At 45.8% G+C, this 13796-nt stretch overlaps 1 protein-coding gene across 3 annotated transcripts in view; it reads left to right on the top strand.

Annotated features, from left to right (window-relative positions):
* Positions 1 to 13796, top strand: part of LOC146862153 (RNA exonuclease 1 homolog) — a 919286-nt gene that overhangs the window by 247953 nt on the left and 657537 nt on the right. The gene's annotated exons all lie outside the window — the stretch shown is intronic.

Consider the following 13796-nt stretch of genomic DNA (forward strand, 5'->3'; position numbering starts at 1 on the left):
AGTCTGGAGCAACCAGACCAGCGTCGTTGGCGACGAACCTTGAAATCAAAATGGCCACTAGCCAACGGGCCAGGGACCGGGCAGGCGCGTCGAGATGCAAAGTGCAGAGGGGCCCCACGCAGATCGTGGAGATGCTGGAGGGCTCACCTTTGGTGCAGATGCTGCTCAGTGGTTGGGCTTCAGGACCCAAAGCACAACTTGGAGGGAGCCTCGGTTGTCGCGCTTGAAGCTTGTCGTCGGTCTTTCAAGATGGCTGGCTCCACGTGTCTCGGTGCCTCCACGGGTTCCTTCTTTTCAGGGACTGTGGATCGGGCGGTGAGAGGTCTGGAGGTCCAGGTCTTGTCGGGCTCTGGGCTCGGGCTCCGGCGGGAGGCGGCGGCAAAGCAGACGTCGAATAGCTGGTTGGTGCTTACGTTAGCAAGATGGTCACTCCCTGACCATAGGGGAGATTTCCTTCAGTCCTCTGTGCAGCAAAGCGTCGAAGTTCCCGTCTTCTTCTTTGTAGTAAGTTGATTCCAGGATGTCTGAAGTCTTAGGACACAGCTCCTACCTTTAAGCGGATTCTAGGGGCCGGACTACCTGCTAGGTCCCTCCCTAAGGGTGGGACCAGGAAGGGGGGTGGTCCAATCCTATGTCCAGCTCGCCCCAGGTCCGGGGCTGGTGTGCCCCAGGACCGGTTTGAACTGGCATATGCACCGAGGCTCCTTGTGAGCCTCAGGCATGTCTCATTCCATTCAAGCCCTACCTGACCAATACACAAAATCCTGTCTGGGGTGGTGCTCGCACCTCCCCTGGCAGGAAACCCTTTGTTCACGTCTCCCAAGCTGGAAGGACTCCCAGCAGCAGGAGGGCAGACTTGTGTCGGTGGTGGCAGCATCCATTTTGTGGAGCTGAGGCTATGTCTGATTTTACCCGGGTTTCAGGTACTGTACATGGTGTGTCCCTCTAGAAGGGTGGAATGCTAACCCCGTCGCCAGAATTGGCGAGGGGTTAGTATTCCAATTCGTATGACACCTTACTCGACATCTTTTGATAAAGCCAAACCAAAGATAGCATTTAACCGCGAGGTTCATAATGCACTTAAGAGTATATGGTATGGCGATATCTGGAAACGGTAGAAGGAAGTAGTTCCGACCACTGCAGACAGGCTCAGCTCATGCCAGAGCACCATCTCACATGGAACCAAGCACTCTGCCTTCAGGATTGTTAAGGCCTGCCATAGGAGTGACTTATAGGTTAACATGTGTCCCATTTAAGGTTAGGTATAGGTATGCTACACCTAAGTAAGAGGTGGTTACACCAACTTACCCCAGCTGAGTGATCAGCCAGTTGTGTCAAATTGTTAGGCCAGGCCAGGGGTGGCACAATACATGCTTCAGCCCCTGGTAGGCCTTAGATACACCAATTCCCTGGGTACCTAGTGTACACTGGTACAGGGGCTCACAGGGTGATCCAATTCCAATTGGATATGTACCTAGGGTACATGGAGTCCATTTTAAAGAGAGCAGCTAGGCTGAGATCCTGAATGGCAGGATCTCAGGCCAACTAAGTCGAAAAACCAGCTAGACACTAGGCAAAAAATTGGGGGTAACCATAGTCAGATATCCACCTTCCTACAGTGATGGTGCCTCAAAACTTAAAAAATGATTTGTCTTGGTTTGACTTGCTGAGGTTTACGAATTGAAGGAATTTTATGCGCTTTATCAACTTCAAAACATTCTGGATTTTCCAAGAATAGGCGACAACTGTCCCTCTACTCCCTCTGGAACATTGAATATGCGAAGGTTGTATTCTCTCTATTTTCCAATTCAAGTAGGGAACGTTGGAGACAAGCAACACCTGAGGAGTGAGTGGAGACATAGCTGTAATGGCTACAGCATTATCACGAATTTTGATCCCGTTATCTGTAACTCTACTCGATAAGGAAGTCCTATCTCTCTGAATATTTTTCATATCCGAAGAAATTGTCAGTATTATGAATCGCCTGAATTTCCTGCAAGATTTTTGCCAATGATTCGTCTTGAGACTCAAGAGCTTTGGCTTTGGCAGGAGGAGGTGAAACAGTTTGCTTGCGCTTATTTGCCAGCATTTTAGACTCCATACTGGTAACGGGGACAGGCAAAAAGCAAAACAAATAAATTACACCACCAATAACAAGTTCTGTAGTGTCGTGTAGTATACTGACAAAATAAAGACAGGCCGCAAGAAGCAGTTGCAGAGGGACTTAAAACACTGTATTAATAAAGTTGCTCTGAATAATAAAAGGCAAAATCCCTTTAATGCTTCAACAGAGGCAAAGGCTGTGGCAGTACAACAATCACTTTAAGATGAAGGCTTCTGAGGAGAGCAGCTGGTGCAAATATATGAAATAGATTAAGCCCGCCTCCACTATGAGGAAGACTGCCAGAGAATGCTGCAGAGAGCAGGAGCCTTCTGTGAGGAGAAAGTCAAAAAGCCTACCGCACTTCACACGGAGGTTGCAGACTTCTGAAATTCAGCCAAACACCTCCGCTAGGCTTAAGGAGCAACTGGGGCAAAAATGAAGTCTGGACAAAGCCCCCTTCGTCTGAAAAATCGTCTATGCAGGTGAGGAAACGGAGCTCATGGTGCGGCGGTCATCTTGGGTCGCGCGCACTGCCGTCTCCCACACACCCAAATATTTCTGAAAGCTAGATGCCTGGGAAAGTCAAAGGCGTTGTGGTTTACAAGGATCCTACCACATTTTCTTACCCACAGTGATCTGCAATCATCAAACTTTTGCTAAAATTTGTAATTTTCCTAAAATTCCTGATGGGTAACTGTTGTAATCTGCGGGGATTGACTAGTTGTACAACCTTCTATCCGTCTATCGCATAGTTCTTACAATAAAAACAGTCAAACACTTGTGTTGGTGGGCATATGGCTGCAGCAAGAATGGGTCAAAACTTGGACTTTGAGAAATCAATTTGCTCTCAATGTAGTTGTCAAATGATCTCTGGTTTTGTCCGTTCTCATCACTGACAGTAGGCCCACCCACATGTGGGGTTCTGTTTTCTTTGAAAGGTACAGAAATGCATGATGGTTACACTTTTGCAATGCCATGCATGTTCCTGAGTGTTCTGTCACGTAAATGTGTGGATTTTGGCTTTTTTCACCCTTTCATTGACATTTGCAGTGCTTTCTGTGTAAGAAAATGTGGACAGATCAATGCAAGGCACACCATCACCCTGTATTCTCTGCATCTCTAGTTTTTAGAAGCATCCCGAGTTTGTACAGTTTCTTTGGTGTCAACCAGCAAGGAGCATAAATACCTCAATCCTCCCACAAGGAAATATAGGAATTTTTGTTCATTTATACATAGTTTTGCCTCTGGATTGATAACTACATAGTGGGATAAATGCAGGTCACACCATCCTGGACTCTCCGAGTGTCTAGTTTTCAGAAATGTCTTGTGTTGTACTTGGCTCTTCCTGCAGGGTCATCCCCAAACTTTATGCCTTCACCCTCCTGTTTTCTGAAGATGTTTTTGTTGGCTTTTAGGACTCTGCACACTTTACCACTGCTAACCAGTGCTAAATTGATTGTGCTCTCTTTTAACATGGTGAAATTGGCTTACACCCAATTTGCACATATAATTTACTTGTAAAATAGCCCCATTTGTAAGTGAACAGGCTGTGCCCAACCTTCACATAAATGACTTTTCACCAGTGCATTGTTCATGCAGCAAGCTTGGATCCAGGGCAGGCAGGAATCTTCATGGAACTGAAAAGGAATTCTCTAGAAACGTCTACTTCAAATAAGTCACCGGGTATAAAAATAGGACCTTCAGACCCACTCCTCAGTATTCCTCCAGATCTGTGGATACTACAGAAGGACTGTTGTGCTGCTCTGCTGCCAGAAGGGCTTCTAAACTGCTACTCTTCTGCCCAGCTTCTTGCTGCCCTGCTTGCTTAGAAGGAAGACTGAACCTGCACCCTTCGTCTGAGGCTGAATTGACTCCATGGGTCAGCTGACTGACCTAATGTTCGGAGCTACAGGGACATAACCAGGTCCAGAGGCTCACTGCAACTTCACTGCAGAACTGATGCCTGGACCTGCTCGAGCCATTCTGGCCTGTACTAGAGAGAGTTCCTGACCCCTAAGAGGTGCTAGTCCGGTCCTGAACCATTGGTGTTGCATAGTTTGAGCTCCTCTCTCAAGTAAAGGAAAAATACTGAAATGTTGGCCTCTGCTTTTGCAAACAGGCCTGTTTGTGCTGAGATCTTGCTGCTTGTCAACGCGAAGCTCTGGTGAACCAGACTCTTAACGGCACATAACCTCCAGCAAAGCGAGATCTGCACTCCGTGCTACAGCATCGACAGCTTGTGGTGACTGGCAACGCGAAGCTCCAGCAACAACTGTCTGCTACGTCCTACAGGATCTTCACGATACAGCTACGACTGTCTGCAATCCCCAGCCTGCTCTTCATGGACCCTTCCATCATGAACGAAACTCTTCATGCTGGACTTTGAAGGTAACTCTTTCAACGGGACTAGCCTGGTCCTTTTATCCAGCCTGTGCTCAATCGCTTCCAGCCTGAAGTTGTCCCCTCTCTGCCAAACTCTAAATAATGCCCTTTCCCAAATGAAGCGTTAAGTTAGCAAGCATGCCCGAAGTATGACCAATTATACTCATTTACTGGAGTCAATAGAAACAGTGGCCCATATCTGATTAAGTAGAAAAACCTGTATGGATGTTGGTAACTCGGACGGAACAACTTGAAGGGCTTCCTTGGCTAGTCCGGTAGTGTCATGAAAAGCATGTATCCATTCACATCGATTTAGAGTCCTCTGCATTAGATGAAGTGCAGGCAACTGCTTCCACAGCAGCGAGACTAACAATAATGGCCAACTCAAAGTCCCGGAAGGATATCTGTCTTCTAGTGGTAGTCTGACAATAGACAACATTTCCGTTGTAAATTACCAAATGGATACCCAACTTCTTGCACCATGTGTGGGTTTTATCAGTCACACCATAAGGTTTAAGTAGCCAGTCAGTTTTATCAACTCTACTGTGCTTCTTTCATTCAGGTTTGCAGTTCGGCTTATGCATTTCTGCCAACTGACTCCAAACCTTGAACAGAAAGTTGCTCTCATTATGAATTGTAGTGAACACTTGTACTTCTCATCTGTTAGTAAATTTGACAGCTAGCAGTCCATTGTAATGCAAGCCGTTACACTGACCTTCTTGGAGCATTTTACAAACAATCTTCCAAGTTACGCCTTTGCTGTGACTTCGCTTTGCCCCACACGCCATAGTTGAACAGCCGCATTTCTGTGTAGAATTTGTGAGCATAACGGTTATAACCTTTATTTTGAAGTTATTGAGCAACATTTCAAGCAATCTGGATTTATTCTAGTGTCCTTTCCTGTATACAATATGCTGTATGCGTAACCAGTGCAACTGTTCCCTACTCTACCTAACCATTTCTTGGAATATACTATCTGAACAGCAACTACCCTTTGTATATGTTCAAAGACTCTGACCACTATATTCTGCCCTGCAGCATAAATCTTTATAGAGAAATGTTCCACAACAGGCTGCAGTTTGAACTCTATCATGATCTGGAAGGCTCCGTGGCTTTACTGCTTAGTTAATATTGAAATATAGAATACTTTGAATCATAAAATGAACTTTGCTCGTGACAAACAGGAATGTGGCTGTTACCCAAAGATGAGAGGCGCGGAAAGACTGTACTGATGGTTTGCACAATATTCCCATGAGCAATGTACGCCTCACCCCAAACATTTTCAACCCCCCAGGTGAGATGGGAGTTCACACTTGTGCCCCAGAATGAGACAATGGTGTACTCTGAAAATTCATTTCGTATGCAAGTTGTTTGCTGTACAATTTCCTCAAGAAACACATCCTCCACAAAATGCAGGAAGTAGTCAATGGACAGTAATCGCTTTCTATCCCGCGTCTCCAGTGACAAGTGGAAATACAAGCTGGAATCTGTGAAGGGTTGCAAAGTGAGCGACCTTGTGGTCTCTGGATTATGCTGCACTCCCATTGTCTTTCAGCTGCACAGGTTGCACTTGTAAACTGATTTCTGATTGAAACTTCTAATTCCAGATTCCTCACCTTTATAATATCCGCAGGTAACAGATTGGATCCAGACTTTTTTCTTATTGCTCCTGCGGCTGTTGCTTCTTGTGTGGCTCCGTGGTAATTCTGTACTCTCTTGGAAAAGACACAGCAGTGGTGCATATAAGCATTAGACTGCACTTGGATATCAATTCCTTTCTTTACACCCCTTCTGACGTGGTTTTAGAGCGCTAGCCCAACTTTCTTGGTCTTACAACACGTTCTCAGTGTGCTAGTGAATGATATCCACACAAAAAAGGCAGGCTTCAAGCACTGCTAAGGCTGCAAGAAGGAGAAGCAAGAAACTACACAAAATATCTCTGGTGTTCAGGCTTTAGACCTGTGACAAGTGTGCCTTCATGCAACCCATTGCGATCTAACCCTAGAAGATTAAAACTTTGGCACCGAATACAAAAATAAATTGAATCTTGGACTCAACTTTTATACCAAGTCGTGGGCCAGGTCTCCATCCTGTTCATGTGGCCCTTCCTGTGAGAGGTTTACTTCACGCTCATGCGTCCAAGCATAGGAAAAACAGGGGGGGGGGGGGACGGGCAGCAGGTTTGATGGGGGAGAGTGTGGGGGTCCCTGAATTGCAGAGTGGAGGAACCAAGCAGTTAATGTTGGACAGATTTCTAGTGGCCTCTTCACCCCAGTGTGATGTAGGGTTTCTTCAATCACTGGGGAAAGCCCTTATTAAATCTGTTTTCTACTGTCAAATGTACAATATCGGCAATTTTACCTGCTAGTCTCTTCCAAGGCCTTCTTTAGGTTTAGGCATGGTGAAAGGTTTATTTTGCCAGGTCGAAATGGTAGTTTAAAGCTGCACTCGGGCTGCAAAGGCAGGCCTGACCCATGTTTTGATGGGCTACTTACGTGGATGCCACAATAGGTGGTGCAGACCCACTAGTAGCATTTTTTACATTCCCTGAGTGCATGTAGTACCACTTCACTAGGGACTTAGAAATACATTAAATGTGCCACTTGGGTGTAAGCCGATGTTACCATGTTTTAGCACTTTAGCACTGGTTAACAGTGGTAAAGTGCACAGAGCGCCAAGGCCAACAAAGTCGAATTTTAGCATGCATGAGGTGAGAAGGCAAAAATTTGGAGAAATACCCCCACAAGTCTGTCTGGTCTAATGTGCACAATTAAAATCATTACAGAAATAAATTATTATATATCTACTCCTTTTGAAAGAGGATTAAACCGTATAAAATTAAGCAAACCAGAAGAGAATTAATTCATAGAGATTACAGGGAGACTAAACTGAAATGGTTCAGCATGTCCAAGGCCGGCACACAAATCCATTCACAGGATGTGCCGAAGGCAGTCTGAAGATGTACAGTGAAACATACTGCACATATTCTAAAGACCAATAGCTTTTGTTGCTTTAGTTTCACAACTGAAATTCTTAGGGTTGCCCCAATGCCGCCCCCTGGATTTTTCTATATTACGGAGCCCATTTACTATAGGGGGCTCTGTAGATTTCACCTCAAATGTTCTAAAACGTGTGGCTTTAACTTCGGTTGTAGCACAGTTTATACATTTCAGAAATCTAGCTTTCAGTTGGCAAGAGACTCCCTTCAGAGTGGTTTTTATTGCTTTAGTGCAGGTCAGTTTATTTAGGTGGCGAAATATTGGAAGTAACCAGTATCTCTCTGTTTCACCCTAAGTTGACAGTAAGTAATTACCACGTTAGTTAGTGACTCCCAAGCCAATCCACACAGACAACATTTAAAAAAAAAAAAAAACTTTTTATTAAATATTTCTCAGCATACAGTACTTTAGCAGTCATTTAGTATACATTTTGATCAGAGCGGACCACATCAGAAATATGACATGGTTCTCCATTTGAAATGGAGCCTTTATGGCTTTTAAAATTTTCAAGTCCAGAACAGGTAACACGCCAAAAGTGTAGCACCCCCTCTCTGCCCTAGCACCACCCCCATACTCTGTAACCTCTAAGTGCATCAATTGCCACACACCTTTTCCTGCTTCTTAGGGCAGCCCCCGATTTGATAGACCTCTTGCTCTGCCCGCTTGCACCAGTCCGAATGCGACTCCCAGTTTTCGACTCTGTGAGAGTGGAGTCACTGTGCCCGAAGCCCGTGCAAGGTTGTGTTTAGCCACTGCAACCACCAGTCAAATCTTCTGATATTTTGGCTAGGATGCCTCCCCTGTTATAGGTAAAAGGAGCCACTTCACATCTAGGGGAACCTCCAGAGCAAGTACCTGAGCCATTTTCTTTTTTTTTTTTACTTTGATAACTTTATTTCGGTCAAGGACCATAAAAGTGCAGATAAAATACATACATACATGGCACATCCAATAAAACAATAAAAATAAATAAATTTCTTTAAAAGATGAATTAAACATTGAGTTATCAAAGCTATTTCAATAATTTAAAATGATTTGAGGCTTAACCTACGGCGCCACATGCCATAGAGAAAGCGAGAGACCGCAAATACAATAGGCGGAGAAGTGTCATGCTTGAGGACTCTACACGCCTGTACACAATGCCTAAAACCCAAGTTTCTACAAATTGGAATGAGCCAATATTTACGTATGTTACTGTATGCAGGACAAAAAAATAGGACATGGTTGACATCTTCTCTAACATAATTACATAATGGGCAATTTTTGTTTTCAGTTTTTGCCCATTTCGAGGTGAATGATCTAATGGGTAGAGAGCCATGCCTTAGTTGAACATATAATTTCCTCGCAAGAGGGGGTTGGATTTCATCCAAAAATTTCTCCCACCCCCTTTCTGATTTAAATGCGAGGAACTCAGTAGAGAGCCTGCCATAAGAAGTTGAGCTTTGTAAAGCATGCAGATTGTGTTGTCTCACCATATTTAACAACTGAGCTCTAGATATCCTCAGGCAGCTCAACTCAGGGGACCCCCATAGTTGAGGCAGACCTATTTTTAAAGAGAAGGCCTTGATGTGGGAAAGCCAGGGGATGTTTTTGCTTTTTAACTGTTCCCAGGTCTCCCGGAATTCAGCTCTAAAGGATACCAACTCGGGTACTGACCAGAGCCTCCTCCAAAAAAGCAAGGGGCGCACGTCTGCCAAGTTTTCAATGGACTCCAAACCCATGTCCAATCGCAATGGGATAAGAGGTGTACTTATCGGTAATCCCATCAAATTTCTCATAAAGGCCTGTTCGACCCACACGAGACTTGATACATTCCTGTGACCCCAAAGCTCGGCACCGTACAGAGATGCAGTCTGAGCCTGCAGGCTATAAATCTCAAGGGCAGGCGCAGCCGGTTTAGATATCGATGCTCTCTGGAACTTGCCAATACCGCCAGATATTTGTGAAAGTCTAAGGGCAGATTTAGCAATCTGGTGGCCCCAGTCAAAATCCTCCGTCAGCGTAATCCCAAGCTATACAAAGATCTTAACTCGTTCCAATGGGACATTATTCAAAAGAGGGTTCAGGCGCGTGCGCCTCGGGGGATTGAAGATCATAAACTTGGTCTTATCCATATTGATCTCAAACCCCGCGAGGCGCAAAAGCTCACGAAACCATCCAGGACACGCTGGATACCCGAAGAAGTTCGAGACAACAACAGAGTGTCATCCGCGAACATCAAAGCTGGTACACGGCCGGACGTCAACCAAGGGGCATCACTATCCTTGACTTCATTTAGGGTATCGACAAGACCATTTATGAACAGACTAAAAAGAGTAGGGGCCAAGACACACCCCTGCCGGACGCCCCTGGCAACAGGGAAACGATCCGAAAGGGTCCCGTGTCTCCCACACCTGACCTGTGCATAATTTCCATCATGCAAACGGGACAAGATCTCAAGCAGATAGGGCGGGAGGCCCAAGTCTGCTAATACCACCCACAATTTTTCCCTAGGGACCAAATCGAATGCGGCCCGCAGGTCCATAAAAACTAGGTAGAGGCTGCCACGCTCGACCTTTGTGGTTTTCCAAAAAAGGACCTGAAGCCGAAAGATTTGGTCCAAGGTTGAGATTCCGGATCTGAATCCAGCCTGGAGAGTGGACAATATTTCCCGTTCATACATCCATGCTTGAATCCTGTCCAAAATAATTCTGCCCATGAGTTTTTGTGTTGTGTCAAGCAAACTAATTGGCCTATAGTTTGAAGGGGTAAGTGGCCAGCCTTTTTTGTAGATAGGGACAATCTCGGCCCCCAGCCAAGTGTCCGGTGGGTCAGACCCCTTGAGGATCGCGTTGAATAGGATGGCAAGGTAAGGCGCCCATATTTTCGGCTGGGCACGAAACAAATGCCCCGGTAATTTATCAAGGCCGGGAGCTTTGTTAGGAAGCAATCTAGCTATAGCAGATTCTACCTCCTTCAGGGTGATACTCACTGGGAGATCAAGCGGATGCATACACAATCCAGGGCCTCCACCCGAGGCCCCCCGTCAGTCGATACTCGTGACGGGGGTCTGGGGCATGGGGCCGGACGTGTGTCGCAATTCCCTCCTGGCTAGATCCAGAAGTTAGACTTAAACCCAGCCAAGATGGGTCATCGTGCTCCAAGCATGCATATAGAGCTCCAAAATGAGCCTCCCACACTGGGGGCGCGATATTTGGGGTGATGGCTTGCCCTCCCCCTTAGAGCCTGAACTAACAATAGCCCAGAATGACTTTGCGTCATTTCTCAACTCTCCCCACCTAGCTTCCTCCCAGTCCCTCTTAGCTCCCTCAATGGTCTTTTTATAGAGCGAGCGAGAAAGTCTAATTTTTAAGCTATCCTTGGCTTTGATTGCAATAAGATCATCTTTCTTGGCTTTCCTGCAGGTGCCATTGAACCAGGGGTGTGGCGTAGCCCCACCTCGTCTAGGTCTGAATAGTGGGCAAAAAGCATCCCCCAGTACGCTGGCCAGCTGGCTATGGATTTTTACAGCATGACCATTTGGTGGCAGGTCAGCCATCGCAAGTAACCATGGTAGAGCGAGCTGGTAGATTTCACCCATCTTAGTCGGAGAATTTTGGAAGTGGGGCCATTTGACCCTACGCCGGCTGTTCGGAACCATGAGTGGCATGTTCTTATTGGAGATGAAACCGGCTTCGGGGTTAGTCAGCCCAAAGCTCCCAGGGTTAAGAGTTAGAACAAAGGCATTGTGGTCACTGTCGTGTCTCGGATACACTCTAAGTTCTAGAAGCTTGTCCCAATGTTTTGATTCCAACATAATATAATCAATAATGGATGTTTGTGCTACCCTATTAAATGTGGGATTTCCCGGACGATCAGGGTCCAATCTCCCATTACACGCCCGCAAGGAGGTAGCAAGCGAGAATGATTTTATTTGGAGGACCAACCGAGTCCATGCCTTAACAGGAGGGATTTTTGGTTCCGGGATAGACCAGAGTGAATCTTCATCATCCTGTTCATCCCAATCAGGGTTAACCAAGGGCTCAAATTGGCAATTGAAGTCCCCACCGACTATTAGTATAACCGAGGAGTCAAGTGTTTGAATAAAGAGATATAATACTTTAATCGTATCAGACTCCTGCCCATGCCTAACTGGTCGTGAATAGATATTAATTATGGCTATTTGTGGTAAATTCAGGGGTGTCCATAACACACATTGGACATCGGGGGAGTTAGTTGGTATTTAGGTAGCTTTGACGCCCAAATGGGTGCCTATCCAAATTGACAGGCCACTGGATGGGCGGCCTCTACCACTAGATACTGCCAGGGTATGGAATGTTGCATAGCCTGGACTTGCACTCTCCTCTAATGCCCAAGTTTCCTGAATCAGGCAGATGTCATGTACTGCCATAAAAGAGCCCCAATCTGGATTAGATAGTTCATTTTTTAAACCAGCAACGTTCCACGAAAGGATTTTTATGGTACCATCGGTTGCTGCACCGGTGGCTTTTGGGATTCCCGTTGCCATGGTGGGGAGGCTAACACGTATGAGACTCTAGATGGACTTTCTAATCTATTTCTTCTATACAGGGTGCTTCCCCTCCTGCAACAGAAACTCCTCGCTGGAACCCCGCATCCCACGCGGCACACCTTACCACCCTACCCGCACCACCAGGGGGTGTGGTCACTGCATGGGTGAGGGTTTTAGTACTTCCCTGCAATGTAATTGCGAAGGTAGATGTTTCACTGGTGCTAGTCGAGGGTAGCTCCATGTCGTGCGGGCGTCAATCGACCTGATTCAGTCTCCTAAAACTATTTCTATGCACAAAAGATGGCAGTGGGGGATTATAGACGTTTACTTCTACCCAGCTTGCTTGCCCCTGATGCACTCCAGAAGGACAGCCATTACGGCCCTCATCGTATTTAGCTCTTTTAAAATAAGCTGGTCTCAAAGAAGGAACAGGATAGAAATATGACAGGTGAAGGGTGAGGATATGGGTGTTTGAACTGGAGGGGGACAAACCGCAGATGTACTCTACGGCAGCGGTATCCCTAAAATTTATGACCACACAGTTCACTACTATAGTTTTGGGACCCTTCCCAATCCAGTCTATACGTCTTACAGAAAGGATTTCCCCAGAGATGTAGGAAGGTAGAGGTCTATTTACATTTAACCACTGCACACACTTGTTTTTTAACTCAATATGGGTTTCGTTTTTTCCCTGGGATAGAGGTGGTACCCCCGATAAAACTACAACGTATGGTAAAGACTCTGGGGGGGGGAGGTTAATAATTTGCAGCTCCGATGGTGTGCCTATAGAGAATGGATTTAAATTTGATGGAGCTGAAACAACGGAGGGCCCCCTTTCCAGACTATATCTTACACATTCTATCTTTTCTTCGCTGGAAGTAACTTTTGGGATTACAGAGGCCAGGGCCGGGATTGCAGCTACATGGGAATCGTCAGCAACTATAAATGTACTTAAAGAAGGGCTAACTGTTTTCGTAGCTGACTCATTGCTAGTGGTGATCAATCGTATATCTTTATTCCCTATAACACCGTCAACTACTGAGGCAATCTCAGGTTGGGGAGCACTACAGCCTGCTCCACTAGAGGCAGAATTCCCGTATGGAATCGTAGGGGACATTTTTCCCAGGCCCTTATTATTGAGGGTAGAAACTAGTCTATCAATCCTAGATGCCAGGGATTTAATATGGTTACCAATAGTCTGTTCTAAGAGAATCTGAAGATCGGCTATTAAGCTAGTGACCCAGAGCGGGGCTATCCTATTTGCTGGGGAGGAGCCGATGGTGGTTAGTGCAGAATTTTTATTCGACTTCTTAACAAGTCTCCTCTTCTTACCTCGGGCTCCCGTTTTTTTTTTTACAGTAGTGTTTGAGGGAGGTGGGAGCAAACTTGGGGGTATATGGCTAGCTAAAATATCTGAAGGAACCTGGGCACAGGGTAAGTCAGCAAATGATGACGTAAGAAAGGAGCTTACGTCAGGAGGATTTGTTACAGCTATTGAATAGTCCCCAACCTGCTCTGCCAAAGGTGCCACAGGGGTGATAGACAACCTTCGCTCTGTATTTTCAATAGCATTTACCACTACCCCAATGGTTTTTTGTAGGATCTTATCGATGGCCGTGAGCGAGGGGAGGGGTGGTGCCGTTGCTGCTTGTTGCCTTGTCACTGGGCGGGGAATTGGAGTCTTGATTTTTACCCATTATGGAGCTTGGCTACAGGGTAAATCGTATTCTACAAATACTTAGTTATAAAGTCCAGGGAACAAAATAAAAGTCAAAAACAACAGTACCTTAAAACAAATTAC

This window comes from Triturus cristatus, chromosome 2_2, assembly GCF_964204655.1.
Source record: "Triturus cristatus chromosome 2_2, aTriCri1.1, whole genome shotgun sequence".
Taxonomy (NCBI): domain Eukaryota; kingdom Metazoa; phylum Chordata; class Amphibia; order Caudata; family Salamandridae; genus Triturus; species Triturus cristatus.